Here is an 8,209-nt window from a genome sequence, read left to right on the forward strand (position 1 = left end):
GATATTCTTTAGTCATGTTAATAAAGTATTCACATATACTTGTATACATTTTACAGTAGCAGTTGTTAATAATCCAAAGTTCTTACTTCGCCACACCGCTCTCAATCTCACAAGGTGACAGAAGAACAGCATCTGAAGTTACTCTACTAGTTGAAAGAAAATAACATCTGTAGACTGTCTGCCCAGCCAATTATACCACCGCACACTCATGTTTGTGTCTCTGATAAAACAAAAAATGGTCTTGTAACTGTTCAAACGTTTTCAAGAGGACACGCAATCTGGATCCAATTTGACATCCAAGTCAACATGTGTTTCTGTCGTGAGCTTTCACGCCAAATGTAAATAAAGCACCGTGTGCCTTTTGTCTGGTGAATTCTTCACACAAAGAAAAAAGGGAAATTTCCACGTTTCTTAATCCAAACCAAATGTATAACGTATGCCTCAGTGTTGTGTTTGGGTTAGGGTTAGTCTTGAGTGGATTTACATGTTTAAGGTATTGAAATCAGGTATTGTCAGAGAAACACCAGCCTTGAATTCAACTTTATTTTCTTCTGAAATGTTGATGAGTATCTACATTTACCAGCATATAAATAACTCACATTTCAACACTGTTATTGTTCGAAATTCCAGTATTTTGGTGGCATAAAGTAGAAACACTACTTTCAAGTCAGCTGTTTTTTTAGTTTTAGCTTTTGTTTGCCACTGAAAAAGGTAATTCGAGGAGAGATTGTGGTAAAACAGTGAAAGGTTCTGGGGAGATACTACAGGAAACTGAAACATAATCAAGAAAATAAAATGTAATCTTAAGAATTACTTTTGACTTTTCACTATTACTGTTGTCTTATCTCGGGTAAATATGCTGTAACTTTCTTTATGGCAAACAACAGCCAGCAGCAGTGACTTTCTCCAGTTGAAGCCCATAACGTTGCCTAAAATCTTGAATTTTTGTAGTTACGCTTTGATCGAATGTTGATACGTTTTGTTTTTGTGATGCAGGTGGACGAGCGTCTCCCTTGCTTTCACTCTTTGTGCTGAGATCAACATATGGCCTTCAGCCTCTAGCTTCAAACTCCACACAAGCATGAGGAGGGGGGGGGGGGAGAGTCTTTCAAACCTCACAGCAAACTCTCTTTGAAAGTGCAAACAAGGTATTTGGTTTCCCCAAATTCCTTTAGTGACATGTCGAATGCACTTTTCCACCAAGAGTAAATATAAATGGAGGAAAATGCTGTCCTGGCTCCCAAAGGGTGGAATGAGCTCTCCGATGACATCAGGACTGCAGAGAGCCTTTACATCTTCTGCCGAAAACTCAAGACACACCTCTTTAGACATCTATAACATGTTGTGAAACAGCTTGTTTCTTGTTGTCTTGAGTTTGTATCTCTATGGTTGAAATGCACTTATTGTAAGTCGCTGTGGATAAAAGCGTCAGCTAAATAGCATGTAATGTAATGTAAGTGGCCGTGTTTAATTCAAACCCAGAGGAGTTGTCCGTTTCATATAAAGGTCCCTGTCTGAATGAGGTGTGATGTCCCTAACTTCCATGTTTGTAAGATACCGCAATGTGTGTGTGTGTGGGTGTGTGTGTGCGTGTGTGTTTGTTCATATGTGTCGGTCCCAAAACGCCTGTCGCTGTGAACCCTGGGAACTCGTGTGTCTGACTGTGAGTCCTCAGTCCGGCCTTTGTCAGAAATAGGCCGGGTGAGGTTAGAAAATGTTTCATAAGCTCAGACTGACCTCTTTCCTGTGTGCTTCTCCCTCCCCGCCTCCCCCACCCGCCTCTCTTTCTCTTGATGACGCTGTCTTCGTCTCACCCAAACATTAAAACAGTCGGCACGCAAACATCTTGCACGTTACCTACAAAGTCTCCTCATTTCTCCAGGCTGAGACAAATCCCAAATTCTTCTTTCTTCATTTTTTGAATCATTCAGAAAAGTCTCCATTCTCGTTAATATTTCCTGCATTCTGCTTCCTGATTTTCTGTTTAATAATATCCACCCTGATAAAATGACTGAGAGAAGTGACTGAAATACTTAAAATATGACACCACAGTGTCTGCAAAGATGTATGTGCGCGTCTTGGTGTGCAGGTGTGTGCAAAAATGTGTGAGTCTGTTGCCGGTTTGCATGTGTGTGTGTGTGTGTGTGTGTGAAAGCATGTAATTGCATGCATGTGTCCCCGTGCTTGTCTCCGTCTACCATTCGAATGCCATCTGAATCTGTGGCACGTACAACAGAGCTACGAGGTATCAGATAGACAGGACGGAAAGGGGGGGCGGGGGCGGGGGGGGGGGCAGGAGGGGTGAGAAGGAATGAAGAAGTGGAGAAGAGAACAAGTGAGGGTGAGGAGGAAGAGGAAGAGGGGGAGGGGGGAGGCGGAGAGATGAGGACAGGGAGCACAGGAAGAGAGGCAGGCAGAGAGAGAGAGAGACGGCGAGCATGAGAGAGTTAGACAAATAGAGATACAGAAAGAGAGAGACAGGCTCAGAGGAGGGGTTTGTGGGGGGGGGGGGGGGCATCAGCATACAGAGGCAGTCTGTGGTCTTCCAAGCAGCAGCAGCAGCAGTAAAAATAGGGGAGAAGAAAAACAACGATGGCTTGAAAGATTAAATTCCTGTTGGAATAGGAAGTGCAGAGAGAGGGAAGGGCTTCGGCGGAGGGAGGTAATGGGAGCACTGGGTAAAGGTGCTGGCTTCACTGCGTGTTGTTTAAAGGACAAAGACCACACTCAAACCCTCAAACACCGGTCTTCCCTTACAGCTTAGTGGCCTTCCAGTGGTCTGCAGGTAGAAATCTATAGTCCACATTTTTTAAATGAATCATTTCAAACTCAGTGAGGGAAGACATCCATTGTGGAAGATGCAGACTATTTATTTGGTGACAGCATAACACCATTATCTAAAATCACAACATAGCTTGTGGTTTGAGTAAGGGACACACCTGGGAAAACAGGCTCTATTGCTTTCTTCACATGCACTGCATTTTTGGCAGGTTTAGGCACATTATCTACAAGTTGGCAACAAGAATTCTGGGAAATGAAGGAAGGCTCCACAGTGGTTCCCACCCTTGTTTAACCAAAGAGAGATGTTTTTTTTCTTCAATCAAGAACAAGAACAATTCCCGAAGCCTTGGGAAATAAAATCCTATTAGAAAATAACACAAAATCAGGGTTAGGAATCCATTTTGAAATTTTCCTTTTTTTCCTTTTTTTCTTATGTCAGATTCTTTCCAGATTGTAAAGCCTCTTGAAAGACACTTTACATGATTATAAATAATTATTTTTGACTCATGCTTCCTTTACCCTTTTAATCATTCCACTGTTGTGGGATATTGCAGTATCTTATGTATTGTATCCAAGAATAGACAAGCACAATAGAAACATGTTAAAAGTTTGTGGCTGTATTGTAATCCTGCCTTGCTGTGGAGAAAAGCAATTTCAATAAACCCTCAGCTGGCTCGATGGATATCAATCCTCCAAAATGTCAACATTGTTCTTAAATCTTCAAATTTTCCATGACAATCGTTAGGAATTTTGATTTACACTTAAAAGACACAAAGAGCATCTCCTTATATTTAAATTCATTACTCGTAGCTCCAGTTTTTACAAAAGGACATGAAAGGAGAAAGGGAAGGAAATGATTGCTAAGTGCTGGAACGGGTCCCACATCCCTCTCAGAAGCCAATGAGCGCTGATAGAGAAATTCCAACAAACCGACTGATTGGCGCCGCAAAGGATGCCATTCAATTAGAAATGAACATGTGAATGGAATACTTCTGAGAGGGATCTGGAGTGATGAAAAATACAGGTTTGCCATGATTGAGCTCGAACCTGTTTGGGGATTGCTCATGTGTGCCTGTGTGTGTGTGTGTGTGTGTGTTGCGTGTGCGTGTGTTTGTGAGCACTCTCTCTGATAGGATAGGGGCTTCGTTAGGGTAATTACAGCTTTGCTATGTAAATAAGCCTGTCATAGAGGAGAGAGACACACCCACCTCTTTTTCAGACCCAATTAACCTAACTCCCCTGGAATTTACACACCTAACAATCTACAGTACACACACACACACACAACTCAACAGTTATGCATGCACACTTGTATACACTTGTATAAAGTGCAAATATACTCATCTACGCATTCATGCTTTTCACTAAACCTTCTCTTTCCACACAGAGCCAGGCAGTGCAGTTTGTCAGTGTGTGTGTGTGTGTGTGTGTGTGTGTGTGTGTAAACATGAGTCATTTTTGTGTGTTTTCAATCCAGGTTGAAGCAGTAAATTACCGTTAGCCAGGTGATATCTAAATGCATAAGGCATCACCCGGGGCTAACTGGCTGCTAGAGCTGTGGTGAGCAGCATCTATCATCTCAGGCCACTGATAAATGTCTGTCCTGAGTGGCTCTGTGGCTTAGTGAGGGGAAATGAGTCATGGTGGAAGAAGGAGGAGGAGGAGGGGGGGGGGGCAAGGTGGAAAGAGGATAGAGCAAAGAAGTAGAGGATGAGAGAGAAGGGAAAGGAGTGTGGGTGAGGAAGAAAGAGAATGACAGGGATCAAGATGGAGCTGAGAGAACACAGAATAAGAATATGCAATAAGACTGAAGGATGGAGATCCATTGGAACGGAAATTAGTGGATGTGTGAAGGTGCAGGAGAAAAGGAGAAGGTGAGGAGGCAGAAAAAGAAATAGAAAGAGAAACAACAGGGAGAAGTAGGAGAGTGGAGAAGCACAAAGTAGGAGACAAGAAGAGGGAGACCGGAAATGGTGGAAGAAGGGAAAGGAGGGAGCAGAAAGAGAGAGAGAGAGAGAGAGATGAAGGATGTGGGTGCATGAGGAAGAACAGAGGGAGATAGTGGCGAGAACGGCAGGGAAGTGGGTCAGAGGAGAGGACGACGATGTGGAAGAGGAGGAAGAAGAGAGTGATGAGGAAAGATAAAGAGAGGGATACCAGAGGGAGGAGCGAGAGAGGGATCATAATGGAAGTTTGGAGGCCGGCGTTGCCAAGCGCTGAAGACCAAATAATAAACCAAAATAGGACTCCAGAGTTCGCAAAGAACATGAATGGGTGCTAAAGGTCTGCGCTGTGGCTCAGGACGGATATGCATTTCATCAAACTGGGTGTTCAAGAATATTTTGTATTGTGAACCACAGCAAAGAAAGCGGTTTGACACTTAATGGAGGTCGTGAAATACAATCACAACGAGTTTTCAGAGGTTAGTGTCTCACAAGGTCTCAGCACAGATTGCATTATCAAGGGCAGATCCAGGGTCAGTAAATATGCCTGTAATAAATTATTAAGAGTACAATCTACAATGAATAATTGGGCTTTCATGCGAATTCACTATTACACTGCAAATACTGGAGTCCAGGTTTCCATCCAAAAGCAGTTCAAATTTTAACCAAATTTCCACAAAGATTGGCAAAATTGGCAAAAGAAAATGCAAATTATTGTGAAATTATACATTAGGAGTCTGTTCATTGCGATTAACAGGTTGAGTGTCATCAAACCACTGCAGAGGAAGAGGGCACAACAAGACAATGCTAAAAAGGAGCGCCATTAAAACCTAAAAGGGTGAAAGATGTAATAGAAATACAATATTTGTTCATTTAATCGCTCTAATGCAGTATTTAACAATGAACAATAAACTCTCAAAGGACACAATACCCAAGGACATTTACCAACGTTAATACCTGCAACCGTGCCATTTATATTAATAGGCTGCTGCTACTTTATCTGCACTGTTCACTGCACTTCTCAGATTCACTTGTGTCTGTTAATTATGTTTAGGAAACTATTTTCTATATTTTTTGGACATTCTGTTTTAAGTGTAAAGCTTTTTTAATGTCTGGTATTCACTTTGTGCACTGCATGAGAGTTTGATGCAATAGCATTTCCCTATACACATTGTTGTATGAGACAAATAGAATGTCCTGAATTGAATTACTTTCATTTTAAATTATTTTGTGCACAAATTTAAAACGTGAATGAAAACGACTTGTTCAATTTCTTGAATCCTTCCATCTGTTTGGTACAAAGGTTATTCTGCAAATACAGTAATTCTTTACAGTGTCAGTGATGCACGGTGCTGTGTGTGGCTGACGGATGGACGGACAGGAATGAAGTGTGTGTGTGTGTGTGTGTGTGTGTGTGTGCGCAAAGCGCTAACAACTTGTATCTGTTCATCTGCATTTGATGGAGCAGAGAGAAAGAGAAAGCTCAGGGTGATGCTGCTTGTGTGCATTCTGTGTAAGGGAGGAAGAGCCCCTGTTTCCGGGATCATCGGGTTCTCAGATCAATACTGGTGCTATGATGAGACAGTGATAGAGTTTGTGGTCTAGAGCTTAAAAGATATGGCAACACCACCACTCTCTCTCTCTCTCTCTCTCTCTCTCTCTCTGCGAGTATGTACGAGCTACATTTCTACCGTCTGTCTACACAGAACGCCGGTATTTTCACACCCCCCAAAGAAATGTAGCTTCCGAAAGCTGTAGCTCAGACATGTCTGAAAATGTCTGCATAACATTTTAGAGTGGATGAGAAAACCGGAACTTTTGGATGCAACCCTGTAATCCACAGTGGGAACAGTCGCTGTGCTTTTGCAATCATCAAATTGTCGTTTGCGCAACCGTGCAGAGATGCAAGATTCACTCACCTTGTTCAGAGGTGGATTTATGAGCCTCCAATAGTTATTCTACAAATATCTAGTTTTCTGGCAACCGACAATGTATTCGGACAAAGAAGAGGAAATATAAGCATTTTCTTTCACTGTTTGGGCAATCAGTGAGGAGGAGGATCATTGCTGAAACATTCATCACGTAAATGCTAAGGAGCGTTTTTTAAAAGTAGCCTGTTTAGTGGGGACGTAAATAAATATTAAAATATTTATATAATATGATAATGCTCAACCAGACCAGTTGCTGCATGGTGTTCATTCTTTGTATGTGTATGAGCATGCAGTTCAACAAGTACTTCTACATGCAATGGCTTTAACTGAAAAAAACAAAAATGGCGGAGGCAAGAGAAAATTTCAAGGCGTTTTTTTCTTCTTCTTTCTCTTCATTTATGTTTAAGTACAATTGAATGTATTGTCAAAAATAAACCATACATTGCATGTAAAACAGCTTCATTCTCTGCTTGTTTTTGTCTTTGGTTTGTGTTGCAAACATTACTCACAGCAGCTCAACCAGGTAAATTCTTGTCATTTATAGAGATAATGCTCCTCACTCCTGTTCTTTCATCATTTTCTTACTCCATTGTTCCTCGAGTATTTTATATCTGCTTATCATGTCGGTATTCTCATGTTTAAAAAAACAAGCCCCATAACACAGACTGTATTTTCTCTCTCCCTCTTCCCGTCTCTTTCTCTCTCACGCACGCGCACACACAAATACACACACACACACACACACACACACCCCACAGTGCGCACACGCACACAGACAGTCAGCTGTGCCCTTCCCACAACTAGTAGCACAAAACCAGAACACACCGCCTGTCCCTGCCTTATACACACACACATACACACATTCACACACTCACACACACATGTGCAGGCACACAAACTCTGCAACTGCCCTCTACACACTCTTAAAGGGACATTACACAGAATTATGCATCGCTCCTAAGAGCCGACAGGATGCCTCAACAGTAAATACACATTATCAATAGCTGTAGGATAGTATAATAAAACGGTATTGATTAAAATGATGAACATAAACCTTGCTGCTCTTCATTTGCTCCTTAATGAGGATAGAAACATTTTGGAGCCACTAAGAAAGTTTTAAAAAATGGCGAGGGAGCCTTTGCAAGAGTTTCAAATGATTTCAAGTGAGGATGAAGTTAAAAAAAAAAACTATTTTTGTTTGTATTGTTCAGTTTCTCTTTAGGTGTACGGAGATTCAAAAAGGTATTTTTCTGGCAACAGATTAAATAAAACAATGAAATACAGACATCGTAGTCCATGGACAGCAGACATTCATGAAAACAAACAATAAAACCACTCATTTTCAGTTTTATAATCCAGTAATTTAATAACCTCAATCAGTGGTTTGCATAGGCTGTCTGTCGGTCAAGTCATTTAGAGGCACTTTTTATTTGTGTGAAGTCAGGGGAAATGTTCAGGTGTTTTAGGGGACCAAAAAAGTATTTGGGTTGAGGTACATTTGGTATTTGGCCAATTCTACAAAACCATTAGTGTGACATTAAGAGAAATTTGAAA

This window comes from Pungitius pungitius, chromosome 14, assembly GCF_949316345.1.
Source record: "Pungitius pungitius chromosome 14, fPunPun2.1, whole genome shotgun sequence".
NCBI lineage: Eukaryota > Metazoa > Chordata > Actinopteri > Perciformes > Gasterosteidae > Pungitius > Pungitius pungitius.